Source organism: Triturus cristatus, chromosome 8 (assembly GCF_964204655.1).
Source record: "Triturus cristatus chromosome 8, aTriCri1.1, whole genome shotgun sequence".
In the NCBI taxonomy this organism is placed as follows: Eukaryota; Metazoa; Chordata; class Amphibia; order Caudata; family Salamandridae; genus Triturus; species Triturus cristatus.
The window spans coordinates 1,621,131,653-1,621,145,789 of NC_140591.1; the positions used below are offsets into that span (position 1 = coordinate 1,621,131,653).

The 14,137-nt window shown below is 31.5% G+C and overlaps 6 non-coding genes across 6 annotated transcripts; all 6 read right to left on the reverse strand.

Moving 5' to 3' along the window:
* Positions 1-1,679: 1,679 nt before the first annotated feature.
* Positions 1,680-1,752, reverse strand: TRNAT-CGU (transfer RNA threonine (anticodon CGU)). The gene has a single exon. It is a non-coding gene; the product is annotated as a tRNA-Thr (tRNA).
* Positions 1,753-2,699: 947 nt separating this feature from the next.
* On the reverse strand, positions 2,700-2,772 carry TRNAT-CGU (transfer RNA threonine (anticodon CGU)). Its single transcript has one exon. It is a non-coding gene; the product is annotated as a tRNA-Thr (tRNA).
* Positions 2,773-5,743: 2,971 nt separating this feature from the next.
* TRNAT-CGU (transfer RNA threonine (anticodon CGU)) lies at positions 5,744-5,816 on the reverse strand. Its single transcript has one exon. It is a non-coding gene; the product is annotated as a tRNA-Thr (tRNA).
* A 1,457-nt stretch (positions 5,817-7,273) lies between these two features.
* TRNAT-AGU (transfer RNA threonine (anticodon AGU)) lies at positions 7,274-7,347 on the reverse strand. Its single transcript has one exon. It is a non-coding gene; the product is annotated as a tRNA-Thr (tRNA).
* Positions 7,348-9,807: 2,460 nt separating this feature from the next.
* TRNAT-CGU (transfer RNA threonine (anticodon CGU)) lies at positions 9,808-9,880 on the reverse strand. The gene has a single exon. It is a non-coding gene; the product is annotated as a tRNA-Thr (tRNA).
* Positions 9,881-11,337: 1,457 nt separating this feature from the next.
* On the reverse strand, positions 11,338-11,411 carry TRNAT-AGU (transfer RNA threonine (anticodon AGU)). The gene has a single exon. It is a non-coding gene; the product is annotated as a tRNA-Thr (tRNA).
* Between the last annotated feature and the right edge of the window lie 2,726 nt (positions 11,412-14,137).

Here is a 14,137-nt window from a genome sequence, read left to right on the forward strand (position 1 = left end):
CAGTATTGTTACTATAATATTGAAAACACTTTCAGTTATTCTTAGGTTTAAGATGATCTGTTCAACCGAAAGATAAATCAGACTTTTCTAATTTAATTGAATCGCAGGACGAATTAATGAAAATAGTTTTTTATTTAAGAATGAGGAAAGCAAGGCACTGCTGAGATTTGAACTCAGGATCTCCTGTTTACTAGACAGGCATTTTAACCAGCTAAGCCACAGCACCCTCTTGAAAATGCTTTAAGGAACAGTTTGCCATATGGTGTTCAAGAGAATCCTGAGTTTTTCACTTTCATAATCATTTCTCAGTTCAGATAACGCTCTACTCAACTACTTTAGACGAGGATACTGATCCTATTGATAAACACCTCATTGATATATTGCTTATCTTGTTCATAAATGTTTTAATCATGCCTTCTTTAAGAATGCATTACTTGAATTCAACTCTAGAATGATTTTTTATCTCTATTTTGCTCTTTGTCACTCTTTTTTCCCTTTTTCATTCAAAGCATTACTTTGAAAATCTTCACAATACCACGTTTTTTTGTTTTTCAATTTAAGATGACCCATTCTAATGTTCACAGAACAACACTTTTCTTTTTAAAATGTATTAAACATTTGCGTGATGAAATGTATTTTTACATGTAAGGACCAATAATAAGGTGCTGCTGATATTTGAACTCAGGATTTCCTGTTTACGAGACAGGCGCTTTAACCACTTAGCCACAGCATCTACTTTAGTGATACAGAAGGGATCATTAATTTAGTATTGGTGATCAACTTCTGTGCCTGTGTTAAAGTGTCTTAATATGTATTATAATGTTAAACAAGCAAGGATTCCTAATCTGTAAACAAGAATAGCTATGTTGTATTACAAAAGAACACATTTTAAACTCAATCCCATATTTTGAATAGTTCATAAATAAGTGTTTTACATATATTCATCAATATTGCTCAAATCTAGGGTTATATTTCATCTGCCTCTTGCTCATTGAAATACCTTTTTGATTTTGCAATCACAGTATTGTTACTATAATATTGAAAACACTTTCAGTTTTTATTAGGTTTAAGATGATCTGTTCAACCGAAAGATAAATCAGACTTTTCTAATGTAATTGAATCGCAGGACGAGTTAATGAAAATAGTTTTTTATTTAAGAATGAGGAAAGCAAGGCACTGCTGAGATTTGAAGTCAGGATCTCCTGTTTACTAGACAGGCGCTTTAACCAGCTAAGCCACAGCACCCTCTTGAAAATGCTTTAAGGAACAGTTTGCCATATGGTGTTCAAGAGAAACCTGAGTTTTTCACTTTCATAATCATTTCTCAGTTCAGAAAACGCACTACTCAAATAGTTTAGACGAGGATACTGATCCTATTGATAAACACCTCATTGATATATTGCTTATCCTGTTCATAAATGTTTTAATTATGCCTTCTTTAAGAATGCATTACTTGAATTCAACTCTAGAATGATTTTTTATCTCTATTTTGCTCTTTGTCACTCTTTTTTCCCTTTTTCATTCAAAGCATTACTTTGAAAATCTTCACAATACCACGTTTTTTTGTTTTTCAATTTAAGATGACCCATTCTAATGTTCACAGAACAACACTTTTCTTTTTAAAATGTATTAAACATTTGCGTGATGAAAATTATTTTTACATGTAAGGAGCAATATTAAGGTGCTGCTGAGATTTGAACTCAGGATTTCCTGTTTACGAGACAGGCGCTTTAACCACTTAGCCACAGCACCTATTTTAGTGATACAGAAGGGATCATTGATTTAGTATTGGTGATCAAATTCTGTGCCTGTGTTAAATTGTCTTAATAAGTATTCTAATGTTAAACAAGCAAGGATCCCTAATCTGTAAACAAGAATAGCTATGTTGTATTACAAAAGAACACATTTTAAACTCAATCCCATATTTTGATTAGTTCATAAATAAGTGTTTTACATATATTCATCAATATTGCTCAAATCTAGGGTTATATTTCATCTGCCTCTTGCTCATGGAATTACCTTTTTGATTTTTGCAATCACAGTATTGTTACTATAATATTGAAAACACTTTCAGTTATTCTTAGGTTTAAGATGATCTGTTCAACCGAAAGATAAATCAGACTTTTCTAATTTAATTGAATCGCAGGACGAATTAATGAAAATAGTTTTTTATTTAAGAATGAGGAAAGCAAGGCACTGCTGAGATTTGAACTCAGGATCTCCTGTTTACTAGACAGGCATTTTAACCAGCTAAGCCACAGCACCCTCTTGAAAATGCTTTAAGGAACAGTTTGCCATATGGTGTTCAAGAGAATCCTGAGTTTTTCACTTTCATAATCATTTCTCAGTTCAGATAACGCTCTACTCAACTACTTTAGACGAGGATACTGATCCTATTGATAAACACCTCATTGATATATTGCTTATCTTGTTCATAAATGTTTTAATCATGCCTTCTTTAAGAATGCATTACTTGAATTCAACTCTAGAATGATTTTTTATCTCTATTTTGCTCTTTGTCACTCTTTTTTCCCTTTTTCATTCAAAGCATTACTTTGAAAATCTTCACAATACCACGTTTTTTTGTTTTCCAATTTAAGATGACCCATTCTAATGTTCACAGAACAACACTTTTCTTTTTAAAATGTCTTAAACATTTGCATGATGAAAATTATTTTTACATGTAAGGACCAATAATAAGGTGCTGCTGAGATTTGAACTCAGGATTTCCTGTTTACGAGACAGGCGCTTTAACCACTTAGCCACAGCACCTACTTTAGTGATATAGAAGGGATCATTAATTTAGGATTGGTGATCAAATTCTGTGCCTGTGTTAAAGTGTCTTAATATGTATTCTAATATTAAACAAGCAAGGATTCCTAATCTGTAAACAAGAATAGCTATGTTGTATTAAAAAAGAACACATTTTGAACTCAATCCCATATTTTGAATAGTTCATAAATAAGTGTTTTACATATATTCATCGATATTGCTCAAATCTAGGGTTATATTTCATCTGCCTCTTGCTCATTGAAATACCTTTTTGATTTTGCAATCACAGTATTGTTACTATAATATTGAAAACACTTTCAGTTTTTATTAGGTTTAAGATGATCTGTTCAACCGAAAAATAAATCAGACTTTTCTAATTTAATTGAATCGCAGGACGAATTAATGAAAATAGTTTTTTATTTAAGAATGAGGAAAACAAGGCAATGCTGAGATTTGAACTCAGGTGTCCTGTTTACTAGACAGGCGCTTTAACCAGCTAAGCCACAGCACCCTCTTGAAAATGCTTTAAGGAACAGTTTGCCATATGGTGTTCAAGAGAATCCTGAGTTTTTCACTTTCATAATCATTTCTCAGTTGAGAAAACGCTCTACTCAACTACTTTATAAGAGGATACTGATCCTATTGATAAACACCTCATTGATATATTGCTTATCCTGTTCATAAATGTTTTAATTATGCCTTCTTTAAGAATGCATTACTTGATTTCAACTCTAGAATGATTTTTTATCTCTATTTGGCTCTTTGTCACTCTTTTTTCCCTTTTTCATTCAAAGCATTACTTTGAAAATCTTCACAATACCACGTTTGTTAGTTTTTCAATTTAAGATGACCCATTCTAATGTTCACAGAACAACACTTTTCTTTTTAAAATGTATTAAACATTTGCGTGATGAAAATTATTTTTACATGTAAGGACCTGCTGAGATTTGAACTCAGGATTTCCTGTTTACAAGACAGGCACTTTAACCACTTAGCCACAGCAACTATTTTAGTGATACAGAAGGGATCATTAATTTAGTATTGGTAATCAAATTCTGTGCCTGTGTTAAAGTGTCTTAATATGTATTCTAATGTTAAACAAGCAAGGATTCCTAATCTGTAAACAAGAATAGCTATGTTGTATTACAAAAGAACACATTTTAAACTCAATCCCATATTTTGAATAGTTCATAAATAAGTGTTTTACATATATTCATCAATATTGCTCAAATCTAGGGTTATATTTCATCTGCCTCTTGCTCATTGAAATAGCTTTTTGATTTTTGCAATCACAGTATTGTTACTATAATATTGAAAACACTTTCAGTTATTATTAGGTTTAAGATGATCTGTTCAACCGAAAGATAAATCAGACTTTTCTAATTTAATTGAATCGCAGGACGACTTAATGAAAATAGTTTTTTATTTAAGAATGAGGAAAGCAAGGCACTGCAGAGATTTGAACTCAGGATCTCCTGTATACTAGACAGGCGCTTTAACCAGCTAAGCCACAGCACCCTATTGAAAATGCTTTAAGGAACAGTTTGCCATATGGTGTTCAAGAGAAACCTGAGTTTTTCACTTTCATAATCATTTCTCAGTTCAGAAAACGCACTACTCAAATAGTTTAGACGAGGATACTGATCCTATTCATAAACACCTCATTGATATATTGCTTATCCTGTTCATAAATGTTTTAATTATGCCTTCTTTAAGAATGCATTACTTGATTTCAACTCTAGAATGATTTTTCATCTCTATTTTGCTCTTTGTCACTCTTTTTTCCCTTTTTCATTCAAAGCATTACTTTGAAAATCTTCACAATACCACGTTTTTTTGTTTTTCAATTTAAGATGACCCATTCTAATGTTCACAGAACAACACTTTTCTTTTTAAAATGTATTAAACATTTGCGTGATGAAATGTATTTTTACATGTAAGGACCAATAATAAGGTGCTGCTGATATTTGAACTCAGGATTTCCTGTTTACGAGACAGGCGCTTTAACCACTTAGCCACAGCATCTACTTTAGTGATACAGAAGGGATCATTAATTTAGTATTGGTGATCAACTTCTGTGCCTGTGTTAAAGTGTCTTAATATGTATTCTAATGTTAAACAAGCAAGGATTCCTAATCTGTAAACAAGAATAGCTATGTTGTATTAAAAAAGAACACATTTTAAACTCAATCCCATATTTTGAATAGTTTATAAATAAGTGTTTTACATATATTCATCAATATTGCTCAAATCTAGGGTCATATTTCATCTGCCTCTTGCTCATTGAAATACCTTTTTGATTTTGCAATCACAGTATTGTTACTATAATATTGAAAACACTTTCAGTTTTTATTAGGTTTAAGATGATCTGTTCAACCGAAAGATAAATCAGACTTTTCTAATTTAATTGAATCGCAGGACGACTTAATGAAAATAATTTTTTATTTAAGAATGAGGAAAGCAAGGCACTGCAGAGATTTGAACTCAGGATCTCCTGTATACTAGATAGGCACTTTAACCAGCTAAGCCACAGCACCCTCTTGAAAATGCTTTAAGGAACAGTTTGCCATATGGTGTTCAAGAGAAACCTGAGTTTTTCACTTTAATAATCATTTCTCAGTTCAGAAAACGCACTACTCAAATAGTTTAGACGAGGATACTGATCCTATTCATAAACACCTCATTGATATATTGCTTATCCTGTTCATAAATGTTTTAATTATGCCTTCTTTAAGAATGCATTACTTGAATTCAACTCTAGAATGATTTTTTATCTCTATTTTGCTCTTTGTCACTCTTTTTTCCCTTTTTCATTCAAAGCATTACTTTGAAAATCTTCACAATACCAGGTTTTTTTGTTTTTCAATTTAAGATGACCCATTCTAATGTTCACAGAACAACACTTTTCTTTTTAAAATGTATTAAACATTTGCGTGATGAAAATTATTTTTACATGTAAGGACCAATAATAAGGTGCTGCTGAGATTTGAACTCAGGATTTCCTGTTTACGAGACAGGCGCTTTAACCACTTAGCCACAGCATCTACTTTAGTGATACAGAAGGGATCATTAATTTAGTATTGGTGATCAACTTCTGTGCCTGTGTTAAAGTGTCCTAATATGTATTCTAATGTTAAACAAGCAAGGATTCCTAATCTGTAAACAAGAATAGCTATGTTGTATTAAAAAAGAACACATTTTAAACTCAATCCCATATTTTGAATAGTTTATAAATAAGTGTTTTACATATATTCATCAATATTGCTCAAATCTAGGGTCATATTTCATCTGACTCTTGCTCATTGAAATACCTTTTTGATTTTGCAATCACAGTATTGTTACTATAATATTGAAAACAGTTTCAGTTTTTATTAGGTTTAAGATGATCTGTTCAACCGAAAGATAAATCAGACTTTTCTAATTTAATTGAATCGCAGGACGACTTAGTGAAAATAATTTTTTATTTAAGAATGAGGAAAACAAGGCACTGCAGAGATTTGAACTCAGGATCTCCTGTTTACTAGATAGTCACTTTAACCAGCTAAGCCTCAGCACCCTCTTGAAAATGCTTTAAGGAACAGTTTGCCATATGGTGTTCAAGAGAAACCTGAGTTTTTCACTTTCATAATCATTTCTCAGTTCAGAAAACGCACTACTCAAATAGTTTAGACGAGGATACTGATCCTATTCATAAACACCTCATTGATATATTGCTTATCCTGTTCATAAATGTTTTAATTATGCCTTCTTTAAGAATGCATTACTTGAATTCAACTCTAGAATGATTTTTTATCTCTATTTTGCTCTTTGTCACTCTTTTTTCCCTTTTTCATTCAAAGCATTACTTTGAAAATCTTCACAATACCACGTTTTTTTGTTTTTCAATTTAAGATGACCCATTCTAATGTTCACAGAACAACACTTTTCTTTTTAAAATGTATTAAACATTTGCGTGCTGAAAATTATTTTTACATGTAAGGACCAATAATAAGGTGCTGCTGAGATTTGAACGCAGGATTTCTTGTTTATGAGACAGGCGCTTTAACCACTGAGCCACAGCAGCTATTTTAGTGATACAGAAGGGATCATTAATTTAGTATTGGTGATCAAATTCTGTGCCTGTGTTAAAGTGTCTTAATATGTATTCTAATGTTAAACCAGCAAGGATTCCTAATCTGTAAACAAGAATAGCTATGTTGTATTACAAAAGAACACATTTTAAACTCAATCCCATATTTTGAATAGTTCATAAATAAGTGTTTTACATATATTCATCAATATTGCTCAAATCTGGGGTTATATTTCATCTGCCTCTTGCTCATTTAAATACCTTTTTGATTTTGCAATCACAGTATTGTTACTATAATATTGAAAACACTTTCAGTTTTTATTAGGTTTAAGATGATCTGTTCAACCGAAAGATAAATCAGACTTTTCTAATTGAATTGAATCGCAGGACGACTTAATGAAAATAGTTTTTTATATAAGAATGAGGAAAGCAAGGCACTGCTGAGATTTGAACTCAGGTTCTCCTGTTTACTAGACAGGCGCTTTAACCAGCTAAGCCACAGCACCCTCTTGAAAATGCTTTAAGGAACAGTTTGCCATATGGTGTTCAAGAGAATCCTGAGTTTTTCACTTTCATAATCATTTCTCAGTTGAGAAAACGCTCTACTCAACTACTTTATAAGAGGATACTGATCCTATTGATAAACACCTCATTGATATATTGCTTATCCTGTTCATAAATGTTTTAATTATGCCTTCTTTAAGAATGCATTACTTGATTTCAACTCTAGAATGATTTTTTATCTCTATTTGGCTCTTTGTCACTCTTTTTTCCCTTTTTCATTCAAAGCATTACTTTGAAAATCTTCACAATACCACGTTTGTTAGTTTTTCAATTTAAGATGACCCATTCTAATGTTCACAGAACAACACTTTTCTTTTTAAAATGTATTAAACATTTGCGTGATGAAAATTATTTTTACATGTAAGGACCTGCTGAGATTTGAACTCAGGATTTCCTGTTTACAAGACAGGCACTTTAACCACTTAGCCACAGCAACTATTTTAGTGATACAGAAGGGATCATTAATTTAGTATTGGTAATCAAATTCTGTGCCTGTGTTAAAGTGTCTTAATATGTATTCTAATGTTAAACAAGCAAGGATTCCTAATCTGTAAACAAGAATAGCTATGTTGTATTACAAAAGAACACATTTTAAACTCAATCCCATATTTTGAATAGTTCATAAATAAGTGTTTTACATATATTCATCAATATTGCTCAAATCTAGGGTTATATTTCATCTGCCTCTTGCTCATTGAAATAGCTTTTTGATTTTTGCAATCACAGTATTGTTACTATAATATTGAAAACACTTTCAGTTATTATTAGGTTTAAGATGATCTGTTCAACCGAAAGATAAATCAGACTTTTCTAATTTAATTGAATCGCAGGACGACTTAATGAAAATAGTTTTTTATTTAAGAATGAGGAAAGCAAGGCACTGCAGAGATTTGAACTCAGGATCTCCTGTATACTAGACAGGCGCTTTAACCAGCTAAGCCACAGCACCCTATTGAAAATGCTTTAAGGAACAGTTTGCCATATGGTGTTCAAGAGAAACCTGAGTTTTTCACTTTCATAATCATTTCTCAGTTCAGAAAACGCACTACTCAAATAGTTTAGACGAGGATACTGATCCTATTCATAAACACCTCATTGATATATTGCTTATCCTGTTCATAAATGTTTTAATTATGCCTTCTTTAAGAATGCATTACTTGATTTCAACTCTAGAATGATTTTTCATCTCTATTTTGCTCTTTGTCACTCTTTTTTCCCTTTTTCATTCAAAGCATTACTTTGAAAATCTTCACAATACCACGTTTTTTTGTTTTTCAATTTAAGATGACCCATTCTAATGTTCACAGAACAACACTTTTCTTTTTAAAATGTATTAAACATTTGCGTGATGAAATGTATTTTTACATGTAAGGACCAATAATAAGGTGCTGCTGATATTTGAACTCAGGATTTCCTGTTTACGAGACAGGCGCTTTAACCACTTAGCCACAGCATCTACTTTAGTGATACAGAAGGGATCATTAATTTAGTATTGGTGATCAACTTCTGTGCCTGTGTTAAAGTGTCTTAATATGTATTCTAATGTTAAACAAGCAAGGATTCCTAATCTGTAAACAAGAATAGCTATGTTGTATTAAAAAAGAACACATTTTAAACTCAATCCCATATTTTGAATAGTTTATAAATAAGTGTTTTACATATATTCATCAATATTGCTCAAATCTAGGGTCATATTTCATCTGCCTCTTGCTCATTGAAATACCTTTTTGATTTTGCAATCACAGTATTGTTACTATAATATTGAAAACACTTTCAGTTTTTATTAGGTTTAAGATGATCTGTTCAACCGAAAGATAAATCAGACTTTTCTAATTTAATTGAATCGCAGGACGACTTAATGAAAATAATTTTTTATTTAAGAATGAGGAAAGCAAGGCACTGCAGAGATTTGAACTCAGGATCTCCTGTATACTAGATAGGCACTTTAACCAGCTAAGCCACAGCACCCTCTTGAAAATGCTTTAAGGAACAGTTTGCCATATGGTGTTCAAGAGAAACCTGAGTTTTTCACTTTAATAATCATTTCTCAGTTCAGAAAACGCACTACTCAAATAGTTTAGACGAGGATACTGATCCTATTCATAAACACCTCATTGATATATTGCTTATCCTGTTCATAAATGTTTTAATTATGCCTTCTTTAAGAATGCATTACTTGAATTCAACTCTAGAATGATTTTTTATCTCTATTTTGCTCTTTGTCACTCTTTTTTCCCTTTTTCATTCAAAGCATTACTTTGAAAATCTTCACAATACCAGTTTTTTTTGTTTTTCAATTTAAGATGACCCATTCTAATGTTCACAGAACAACACTTTTCTTTTTAAAATGTATTAAACATTTGCGTGATGAAAATTATTTTTACATGTAAGGACCAATAATAAGGTGCTGCTGAGATTTGAACTCAGGATTTCCTGTTTACGAGACAGGCGCTTTAACCACTTAGCCACAGCATCTACTTTAGTGATACAGAAGGGATCATTAATTTAGTATTGGTGATCAACTTCTGTGCCTGTGTTAAAGTGTCCTAATATGTATTCTAATGTTAAACAAGCAAGGATTCCTAATCTGTAAACAAGAATAGCTATGTTGTATTAAAAAAGAACACATTTTAAACTCAATCCCATATTTTGAATAGTTTATAAATAAGTGTTTTACATATATTCATCAATATTGCTCAAATCTAGGGTCATATTTCATCTGACTCTTGCTCATTGAAATACCTTTTTGATTTTGCAATCACAGTATTGTTACTATAATATTGAAAACAGTTTCAGTTTTTATTAGGTTTAAGATGATCTGTTCAACCGAAAGATAAATCAGACTTTTCTAATTTAATTGAATCGCAGGACGACTTAGTGAAAATAATTTTTTATTTAAGAATGAGGAAAACAAGGCACTGCAGAGATTTGAACTCAGGATCTCCTGTTTACTAGATAGTCACTTTAACCAGCTAAGCCTCAGCACCCTCTTGAAAATGCTTTAAGGAACAGTTTGCCATATGGTGTTCAAGAGAAACCTGAGTTTTTCACTTTCATAATCATTTCTCAGTTCAGAAAACGCACTACTCAAATAGTTTAGACGAGGATACTGATCCTATTCATAAACACCTCATTGATATATTGCTTATCCTGTTCATAAATGTTTTAATTATGCCTTCTTTAAGAATGCATTACTTGAATTCAACTCTAGAATGATTTTTTATCTCTATTTTGCTCTTTGTCACTCTTTTTTCCCTTTTTCATTCAAAGCATTACTTTGAAAATCTTCACAATACCACGTTTTTTTGTTTTTCAATTTAAGATGACCCATTCTAATGTTCACAGAACAACACTTTTCTTTTTAAAATGTATTAAACATTTGCGTGCTGAAAATTATTTTTACATGTAAGGACCAATAATAAGGTGCTGCTGAGATTTGAACGCAGGATTTCTTGTTTATGAGACAGGCGCTTTAACCACTGAGCCACAGCAGCTATTTTAGTGATACAGAAGGGATCATTAATTTAGTATTGGTGATCAAATTCTGTGCCTGTGTTAAAGTGTCTTAATATGTATTCTAATGTTAAACCAGCAAGGATTCCTAATCTGTAAACAAGAATAGCTATGTTGTATTACAAAAGAACACATTTTAAACTCAATCCCATATTTTGAATAGTTCATAAATAAGTGTTTTACATATATTCATCAATATTGCTCAAATCTGGGGTTATATTTCATCTGCCTCTTGCTCATTTAAATACCTTTTTGATTTTGCAATCACAGTATTGTTACTATAATATTGAAAACACTTTCAGTTTTTATTAGGTTTAAGATGATCTGTTCAACCGAAAGATAAATCAGACTTTTCTAATTGAATTGAATCGCAGGACGACTTAATGAAAATAGTTTTTTATATAAGAATGAGGAAAGCAAGGCACTGCTGAGATTTGAACTCAGGTTCTCCTGTTTACTAGACAGGCGCTTTAACCAGCTAAGCCACAGCACCCTCTTGAAAATGCTTTAAGGAACAGTTTGCCATATGGTGTTCAAGAGAATCCTGAGTTTTTCACTTTCATAATCATTTCTCAGTTCAGAAAACGCTCTACTCAACTACTTTAGACGAGAATACTGATCCTATTGATAAACACCTCATTGATATATTGCTTATCCTGTTCATAAATGTTTTAATTATGCCTTCTTTAAGAATGCATTACTTGATTTCAACTCTAGAATGATTTTTCATCTCTATTTTGCTCTTTGTCACTCTTTTTCCCATTTTCATTCAAAGCATTACTTTGAAAATCTTCACAATACCACGTTTTTTTGTTTTTCAATTTAAGATGACCCATTCTAATGTTCACAGAACAACACTTTTCTTTTTAAAATGTATTAAACATTTGCGTGATGAAAATTATTTTTACATGTAAGGACCAATAATAAGGTGCTGCTGAGATTTGAACTCAGGATTTCCTGGTTACGAGACATGCGCTTTAACCACTTAGCCACAGCACCTATTTTAGTGATACAGAAGGGATCATTAATTTAGTATTGGTGATCAAATTCTGTGTCTGTGTTAAAGTGTCTTAATAAGTATTCTAATGTTAAACAAGCAAGGATTCCTAATTTGTAAACAAGAATAGCTATGTTGTATTAAAAAAGAACACATTTTAAACTCAATCCCATATGTTGAATAGTTCATAAATAAGTGTTTTACATATATTCATCAATATTGCTCAAATGTAGGGTTATATTTCATCTGCCTCTTGCACATTGAAATACCGTTTTGATTTTTGCAATCACAGTATTGTTACTATAATATTGAGAACACTTTCAGTTTTTATTAGGTTTAAGATGATCTGTTCAACCGAAAAATAAATCAGACTTTTCTAATTTAATTGAATCGCAGGACGAATTAATGAAAATAGTTTTTTATTTAAGAATGAGGAAAACAAGGCAATGCTGAGATTTGAACTCAGGTGTCCTGTTTACTAGACAGGCGCTTTAACCAGCTAAGCCACAGCACCCTCTTGAAAATGCTTTAAGGAACAGTTTGCCATATGGTGTTCAAGAGAATCCTGAGTTTTTCACTTTCATAATCATTTCTCAGTTGAGAAAACGCTCTACTCAACTACTTTATACGAGGATACTGATCCTATTGATAAACACCTCATTGATATATTGCTTATCCTGTTCATAAATGTTTTAATTATGCCTTCTTTAAGAATGCATTACTTGATTTCAACTCTAGAATGATTTTTTATCTCTATTTGGCTCTTTGTCACTCTTTTTTCCCTTTTTCATTCAAAGCATTACTTTGAAAATCTTCACAATACCACGTTTGTTAGTTTTTCAATTTAAGATGACCCATTCTAATGTTCACAGAACAACACTTTTCTTTTTAAAATGTATTAAACATTTGCGTGATGAAAATTATTTTTACATGTAAGGACCTGCTGAGATTTGAACTCAGGATTTCCTGTTTACAAGACAGGCACTTTAACCACTTAGCCACAGCAACTATTTTAGTGATACAGAAGGGATCATTAATTTAGTATTGGTAATCACATTCTGTGCCTGTGTTAAAGTGTCTTAATATGTATTCTAATGTTAAACAAGCAAGGATTCCTAATCTGTAAACAAGAATAGCTATGTTGTATTACAAAAGAACACATTTTAAACTCAATCCCATATTTTGAATAGTTCATAAATAAGTGTTTTACATATATTCATCAATATTGCTCAAATCTAGGGTTATATTTCATCTGCCTCTTGCTCATTGAAATAGCTTTTTGATTTTTGCAATCACAGTATTGTTACTATAATATTGAAAACACTTTCAGTTATTATTAGGTTTAAGATGATCTGTTCAACCGAAAGATAAATCAGACTTTTCTAATTTAATTGAATCGCAGGACGACTTAATGAAAATAGTTTTTTATTTAAGAATGAGGAAAGCAAGGCACTGCAGAGATTTGAACTCAGGATCTCCTGTATACTAGACAGGCGCTTTAACCAGCTAAGCCACAGCACCCTCTTGAAAATGCTTTAAGGAACAGTTTGCCATATGGTGTTCAAGAGAAACCTGAGTTTTTCACTTTCATAATCATTTCTCAGTTCAGAAAACGCACTACTCAAATAGTTTAGACGAGGATACTGATCCTATTCATAAACACCTCATTGATATATTGCTTATCCTGTTCATAAATGTTTTAATTATGCCTTCTTTAAGAATGCATTACTTGATTTCAACTCTAGAATGATTTTTCATCTCTATTTTGCTCTTTGTCACTCTTTTTTCCCTTTTTCATTCAAAGCATTACTTTGAAAATCTTCACAATACCACTTTTTTTTTGTTTTTCAATTTAAGATGACCCATTCTAATGTTCACAGAACAACACTTTTCTTTTTAAAATGTATTAAACATTTGCGTGATGAAATGTATTTTTACATGTAAGGACCAATAATAAGGTGCTGCTGATATTTGAACTCAGGATTTCCTGTTTACGAGACAGGCGCTTTAACCACTTAGCCACAGCATCTACTTTAGTGATACAGAAGGGATCATTAATTTAGTATTGGTGATCAACTTCTGTGCCTGTGTTAAAGTGTCTTAATATGTATTCTAATGTTAAACAAGCAAGGATTCCTAATCTGTAAACAAGAATAGCTATGTTGTATTAAAAAAGAACACATTTTAAACTCAATCCCATATTTTGAATAGTTTATAAATAA